This window comes from Myxocyprinus asiaticus, chromosome 14 (assembly GCF_019703515.2).
Source record: "Myxocyprinus asiaticus isolate MX2 ecotype Aquarium Trade chromosome 14, UBuf_Myxa_2, whole genome shotgun sequence".
In the NCBI taxonomy this organism is placed as follows: Eukaryota; Metazoa; Chordata; class Actinopteri; order Cypriniformes; family Catostomidae; genus Myxocyprinus; species Myxocyprinus asiaticus.
This window is the reverse complement of record NC_059357.1, coordinates 1271886-1279645: the sequence shown is the minus strand read 5'-3', so window position 1 is coordinate 1279645 and position 7760 is coordinate 1271886. Positions and strand designations below refer to the sequence as shown.

Sequence of the window (7760 nt, the reverse complement as noted above, 5' to 3'; positions counted from 1 at the left end):
AACCATCATTCTTATTTGCGTTTAAAGTGCTAAGTCTCATGTGTATCTCCCTGGCAAGCTTAAAGGATTAGTTCACCCAAAAAGGAAAATTCAGTCATTGTTTACACACACCTGTGTTGTTATAACCTTATATGACTTTCTTTCTTTTTCTGAACACAAAGGGAGAAATTGTGAATAAATGTTGTGCTCAGTGATGTCATACAATGGCAGTTTATGGTGACCACCTCTTCAAGCTTCAAAAGAACACAAAAGTATAATTCAGAAGTCGAATAAATTATTCATGAGACTCATGATTGTTATGAAAGCATACGATAAGATTTGGTGAGAAACAAACTGAAATCTAATGTTTATTTAGTGAAAATGTTCACTGACCGTTGATCTCCTGTGTGCGTTCATGATAGGACACGAGAGCAACAATTCACACAGCCCCTCGACATTGGGACGTTCAAGTGAAAACTCGTTTTGTTTATCTAAAAACAGGTCCAACACAGTGATAGTGACAACAGAACACAACACAGCTGCACACAAAACAGAGAACATGTTTAACTTACTAAACTTGTTTGCAATTTATTGTAGAAGAACTGATGCATTTCTATGCCCAGCCTTATTTTTTTGGAACTGGTGAATATTTGTGACAGACCTGAGGGGAGTGAGACCTCTGGCTCATGTGATGCTGGCTTTAATATACTGTAATGAGAACATTTTTGACATCTATGGTTATCAATAATATTAAATGATCATGTAAGCACTTAAATTTCAGTTTGAATTCAGTTAGTATTAAGTTGTTTGATCAAAGAAAGTCAAGTTTACTTAAAAAGACATAAAGCCCATTAAACAAGTTATATTGATTTAAGTCAATGTTATGTTCTGTTTAAACAAATTTCCCTCTTAAGTTGACACAACTTAAAAATGTTAATGCAGCATGAACACTTACTTTTTGAAGTTGAAACAACATGATTTTTATTTATTTATTTTTTTACAGTGAAGAGTGTGTAGATTTGGATATTGACAGATTTTTATTCTAGTATCTTAACAATGCATTATTCATTTATGGAAATATTTTCTGCTATTTATTTTAGTTTCCACACAAATGTTTCAGCTTTCAATAGAATACTCTAATGTGTAGGCTTTTTGTAAATCCCCAGCACTAATCAAGAGTAACATGATGAATCTGGTGAAACGGGGGTTCCCTGACAGTTCCCCATTACTGTAATGTTATGATGTAAGTATTATGAAAGTTATGAGTTTCTTAACTGGGGGTCTGAATAGGATTTGTGATGTAAATGCAAGAGCTTCCTGAGACTGTGGTTCAAATGGCAATGCCAAAATCTAAATATAACAGGCAATCTGATCTTTTTAGCATACAAATTATATACAAATTAATTTCATTATTTATTTTTTAGAAAAACTCATTTATTTAAAACTCAGGAGGTACTTCATGGTAATAATTTAGTTTATTCAGGTCAACTCATCACCACTTTCCAAACGATTTTTCATGTGTTTTATGTGCTAGTCTTTGTCACTAAACCAAACGTAAATGACAATAAATCAGGTGCTGTTCAAACACAAAACAATGCTCCTCAGTGTTCTAGCTCAGAATTACTGCATCATTTTTAATTAACAGATTAGTGACACCTGCTGTTCAGATGTGTGATATTACACAGAGAGAAATTTCTGCTCTTCAGTCTGTATTTTATGTAAATCTGGCCAGGGCAGTGGTAAAGTAAATGTGACATTTCAGTTCGACTTGACTTGCATTTAACATACAAATCCAGTGTCTGGTGGGTGTTATATGTTGTGAATGTGGCTACTGTGTGCAGGTTACCATGGTAATCTCAAAGCTGCGCTCCTGAGGCCCTTCTTTCTCTCTCTCTGAAGCTGGACAGGTATTGTTGAACAAACCGGCCTATACCGGACTTCAGTTGAAGACTGCAAGATTTTGAAGACTGCTCGCAAGTTTGGCTCTGGTGTTGAAACGCTTTAAACAAGTGGTCATTTATATCTTAAGTACATTTTTCCCACATGTAGATGAATGGATAACTGTTTTTTTCTCTAATTATTTGCTCAGTTGAGTTGTCTTCAGATTTACTTAATGTCTTGAATTACAACACATACATATTAAAATGAGTTGCAGGCATGCAACCTCATAGTAGTGCACTAGTGTTACAGTAGCCAGCTGGTACGTGATAGCTATGCAGTGTGTAAACCTCACTCTCCTGGCCTTAAGAGACGCACTAGCGACCAAGGCTAGAGGCCATGGCTTTTATAGCCCCCTTTGGTAGCACGCACAACTCCCATTCTGGGTATCGCCGGTTCGAATCTTGCTCAGGGCGGGTCGAGTAGGATGGGTGACACTGGTGATGTGACCCGGATGGGAGTGAGGTTTAGCGGGGTGAGTGTAAGGGTAGCCAGCTGGTATGTGATAGCTGTGCAGTGTGTAAACTTCGCTCTCCTGGCACATAGCAGTGCACTAGCAACCACTCTGAGCATCCTAGCAAGTGCATAGCTGTCAATAGCAACCACTTAGAACACCCTAGCAACCACATAGCAGCGCATATCAACCACTTAACACCCTAGCAGCAAAATAGCAATATGCTAGCAACCACTCAGAACACTCTAGTGACCACAAAGCAATGCCTTGGCAACCACTCAGAATTGTGGCAACAAGTTTTGCACCATTGATAAGCACCTCTCACATTTTTTTCAGGAAATTAAGATTTATCTAGTTTATTCAGTTTATTTTATTTTGTGTTTCTCCTGAATTGTTATGATTGAATAACCCACTCCATTTCTATTTATCCTTCACTAAAGGTAATGTTCACTCTGTCTGAGTTGTGGTTGGTTGGTGAGCATCAGTGCAGTTATAAGCTGCTGAAACCGTGGTGGGAAGTCTTCATGGACCATCTACTGGTGCTGATGTTGATGGTGTCAAGACTCTACTGTTATCGCGGGATGGGGTTGTGTGCATCCCAATACACTCCTCTAGTAACTACAGCTCCTCAGTGGAGTCAATTTCTGATTCTGTCTTCACAAGCACACCAGAACCGCCCAGGAGTCCTGCAAATGGTCGACGTACCAACTTGGACTTCCAGCAGTACGTCTGTCAGCCAAGTTTGCTGTCACAAGGCATTGCCCTGGTACTCGTGCTTCCTACCTAATGTTACGCTGCTCCATACTTTGGTGCTGCTGGCCAGCGGATGCTTTTGGTTCCACTACCCCCTCACTTCAGCTTGCATTGAGCACTTCCCGTCTCTTCTTGCCAAATGTTGTTAATCACCCTGGACAACCCGGGCTCTGTCTCACACAGCTAAGTTGGACGATGCCCACAACAGCTTTCAAGAAGCGGAACAAATGGTGCAACCCAAAGTTGCGGTCACATCTTTCTGCAAAACGTGCACGTCGAGTCTGGACTCTGGAATGGACAGCCCCCTGCTGGTGGGGACTGATAGTGCGTCCACTATCACTCAGCTGTCGCAATGTCCCTCTACACTCTCACACTGCTCAACACTGTCCACTTTGTCTTTAATGGAGCTGGTCCTGCCCCCTCAGATGGCACAAGTCACCTGGATGGCTCTAGACCAGGAGTTAAGTTGGATTGGAGCAACAGGGAACAAGCGAGAGCACTGTTTGAAAGAGTGCGCAGGTTTCAAGCTCACTGCAAGAACTCCGATATTATCTATAAGGTAACATTTTAAATATTTTCTGGGTCATTCCATGAAACAGGTGTTTTATCCAGTTTGACAAGTTGATTATAAAAGAACATATTTTTTACGATTTTAAACATTATATCAGGTAAGTAATGTGTTAAGTGTTAATTGCATTATGCCATGTCAAGCTAAATTAATAAATTGTAATATGTTGGAACATGACTTCAGAAAGCTAACAGGGCTAGTGGTAACAAGGTTGAAAGTTTTGAAGTTTAATTCACAGACACAGCAGTGAGATGTAGGCCTGCATTAGCTTGTGCAGGACGGATGAGAGCAAGTGACTGCACTGGCTACAGCACCTTCCAGTGCAGTCACTTGCTCTCATCCATCCTGTGCAAGCTAATGCAGGCCTACATCTCACTGCTGTGTCTGTTTGGTCTGCTGGGCACCTACGCTCTCTTCTGGATCTTCCACGGCTGCACTGAGACAGGAGAGGAGACAACTGTGTCCATTTAGTCTGTAGTCTCCATGTGTGACTGTTGAGTGCTTGATGGTTCTGGTGAACATACTAATGCATCTGTTTGTCAGTCTTTTTTGAGGTGAATTGCTCTGCATATATAGTACAGTATTGATGCACCGTTATATCAGCCAAATATCAGTATTGGACAACAAAAGCACTATCAGAAATCGGACAATTTCCTGTTAATCAAAAGAGGGGTGGAAAAACGCTTCGGACAATTAGTCTACAACTCGTGCTGTGTGTGAAAGAAAATGTATCTTGTGTGGATTTACTTTGAATTGTGTGACAATTACAGCAGAGTTTGTAAGCTTTGCACTGTTAGTATTTCATGAGGTGGAACAACTGTTAAAACTTTTAACATAACTAATCCGAAGACTTACCTTAAAGCTCAACACATCAAGGAATATAATGAGTTTGCGGCAGAGGGTGCTTTAGCTTCATCATTCACAATTCAGATAATGGAAGCTAAGAACATTCAAACAATTCAATCTAACCAGTTTAAAATACAGCCTGACAAAAGGTTATTCAGAATTTTCCCCTTTTTCTCCCAATTTGGAATGCCCAATTCCCAATGCGCTCTAAGTCCTGGTGGTTGCATAGTGATTTGCCTCAGTTCGGGTGGCGGAGGACGAATCCCAGTTGCCTCTGCGTCTGAGACAGTCAACCCGCACATCTTATCACTTGGCTTGATGAGCGCATTGCCATGGAGCCATAGCATGTGGAGGCTTCATGCCATCCACCACGGCAACCACGCTCAACTCACCACGTGCCCCACTGAGAATGAACCACATTATAGCGGCCACGAGGAGGTTACCCCATGTGACTCTACCCTCCCTAGCAACTGGGCCAATTTGGTTGCTTAGGAGACCTGGCTGGAGTCACTCAGCACGCCCTGGGATTCGAACTAGCGAACTCCAGGGGTGGTAGCCAGCATATTTTACCACTGAGCTACCCAGGCCCCCTACTAAACATTTGCTTTTTGTTTCAATGTTTTGTTTATAACAGACCAGTTACTCTGAAACATGGAAGGCATGTAGACAGAGAATAAAGTTATTGTTTACATTTCTTTCGAAGTTGAGTAAATAATTATGTAACGAACAATTATCAATGCCATGGTATAAAAGAGTACAACCCATGGAACGCACTAACACTCACATTTTCATTTGCATCAAACTAAATTTGGCATCTACCCTGATTAAAGTCCATTACAAGATCTTCAATCATTGTACGTGAGTTATGAAGGAAAATCTGATGAATTCTCTTTAATTCTCAGGTACTCCTTCGAGTCTGCGTGAGAGAGGATCCATGCTGGATGCACCTGATCTACATAATGACCTAGTGTTCCTCTTACACATGGCTGATCAGAACGACCCTCTGCTGTCCCAGTGCCTGTCTGTCTTCCTGTCACCAGTCAGTGAGACTCGACTGCTGGAGGAAAGTGTGGAGCGTTGCTGGGGAGCTGATCGCTTGCGGTCAATGATTATGTCTACCCAGCACAGGTGCTCTCTACTCCAACTCGTGGCTCTTCCTCATCTGCCATCAGCTCTGTTTACCCTCAGGTGGTGATGAAGCTAGAGACGCCAAACTCACAGCACAAATATCCAACATGACCGTGCTCAGGTAGGTATTTTAAGAGACATTTCTATATGTCAACATCAGGTGCACATTAACATAATTTTACTGACATTTTTAGTCTTTGCACATCGTCTGTTCATGCGCCTGGCATTGACTGTGCTAAAAGAGTATCACAAAACAATCATAGCACACATTAATTGAGGGCGTCTGTATGGGATACTTTGAGGCTTAGCGCTCGACTGTGCGTGAGATGGAAAGGCACGCTGAAAAACAAAGTATACTCTAGCCTTAAGAGGTTGTAGAATGAGAAACATAATTTAATCTGGAATCTCTCATCCCTCATCAGAGAGATGCACCTGCACCACAGTTCTGCAGCGGTGGAGCCTGGAGCCTTGAACACCTTCAGGAACATCTTGAGGCTCTGCATCTCACCCTCACCCAAGCCACCGAGATCCCCATCTGGGTTTACTCCCTCAGGAGCCTGCAAGAGCTGCACCTGACCGGAAGGCTGAGCAGTGAGGGTGGGATTGGGCGCGGCTTAGCCCTGGGGAGCCTTTGTCATCTGAGACATCTCTGCACCCTGGTTTTTCATGGCAGGTTGCAGAAAGTCCCAGGGGAGCTGAATGAGGTAGCAGGCAGCCTGCTAAGACTGGAGATCCATATAAGGGAACGAGACTATTGGTACTTACAGGAGAGGCGTTTAACTGGATTAGCAGAGCTACAGCTGCAAGGATGCCAGTTGGAACGGTTGCCATCAGCTTTGTTGGCGCTAACAGGTCTTCGAATCTTGGACCTGCAACACAACAGTCTGCGTACTCTAGAAGAACTGCTAGGACTGCAGCATTTGCATCGTCTGTCCTGCTTACGACTTGCACATAATCATGTGTTAGCTTTGCCGACGAGTGTAGGAGTGTTGCACTCTCCAGAGCTCTTGGACTTAGCACACAACCAGCTTCAGAGCCTTCCGTCAGCTCTCTTCACACTGCACAGATTACGACGCCTCCTCCTGGTGGGAAACCTCCTGGAAGAGTTGCCAGCAGAGGTAGGAGCTCTAACACTCCTCTGTGAACTAGACCTGGGCGGGAACAGGCTTGAACATCTACCCAAGGAGCTGTTTGGAAGTTGTGTAGAACTCTGCAACTTGAATGTGGTGAATAATTCGCTGGGCTTTTTGCCACCTGCTCTGGGCGGTCTAAGTCAACTCTCTCACCTGGATACACATGGAAACAGTCTTGAGAAGTTGCCGGTTGAACTGGGGTGCTGCGCTGGGCTTCGTGGGGGCAGCTTGCTAGCGGAAAACTGGCTGCTTCATACTCTCGACAGGTGAGGGACTTACTTCAGCAGCCCAGCTCATGTTAATCCTCTGAATCTTCATCACACCCTAATTCTGACTGATTTCCTACTGGAGCTTCCATTCTGCGCTGGAGTCTTGGATATAAACCCTCTCCTTCAAACTCACCTCAAACACTACAGACTGCTCTGAGGAAAGGCTTTATTGTTAGAACATCATTTAACTAATGTTACTAAAACAAGGCTATGGTGTTCCCTAGAAGACTTTTAACATAACATCCATGAATACACTGATAAAATACATAGTACAATTTTTAATGGAAAAAAAAAACATGTATTACATTTTAGTAAATAAAATAAAATAAAAACGCTGTGTCCTGCCAGACACGGGCGGAACGTTGTTATAGACCATGCGCGACATGGATGGGTTAAGCCATTGCACACCGTCATTATTTAATTCGTTCAAATAAATCATATAAAATCAAATAAATTATTCATGAACTGCCCAAAGAATTTAAAGGGGCGGCGTTAAATTAGAAAACATATATTTTATCATTAGATGTTAAATTTCGATTTTTAAATTCACTATTGTTTTATATAGAATTGTTCTAGAGTCTATAAAGTATTTAACGCAATTACAATAGAAGTAACTGTAATTAAATTACTGAAAACTTAAAAGAAGAGTAATCCTTTACTTTTTTCAATGAAAAAGTAATTTAATTACAGTA

The 7760-nt window shown here is 42.0% G+C and overlaps 1 pseudogene; it reads left to right on the top strand.

Annotated features, from left to right (window-relative positions):
- The first annotated feature begins 2814 nt into the window (after positions 1-2814).
- Positions 2815-7101, top strand: LOC127451469 (volume-regulated anion channel subunit LRRC8D-like; annotated as a pseudogene).
- Positions 7102-7760: the final 659 nt, after the last annotated feature.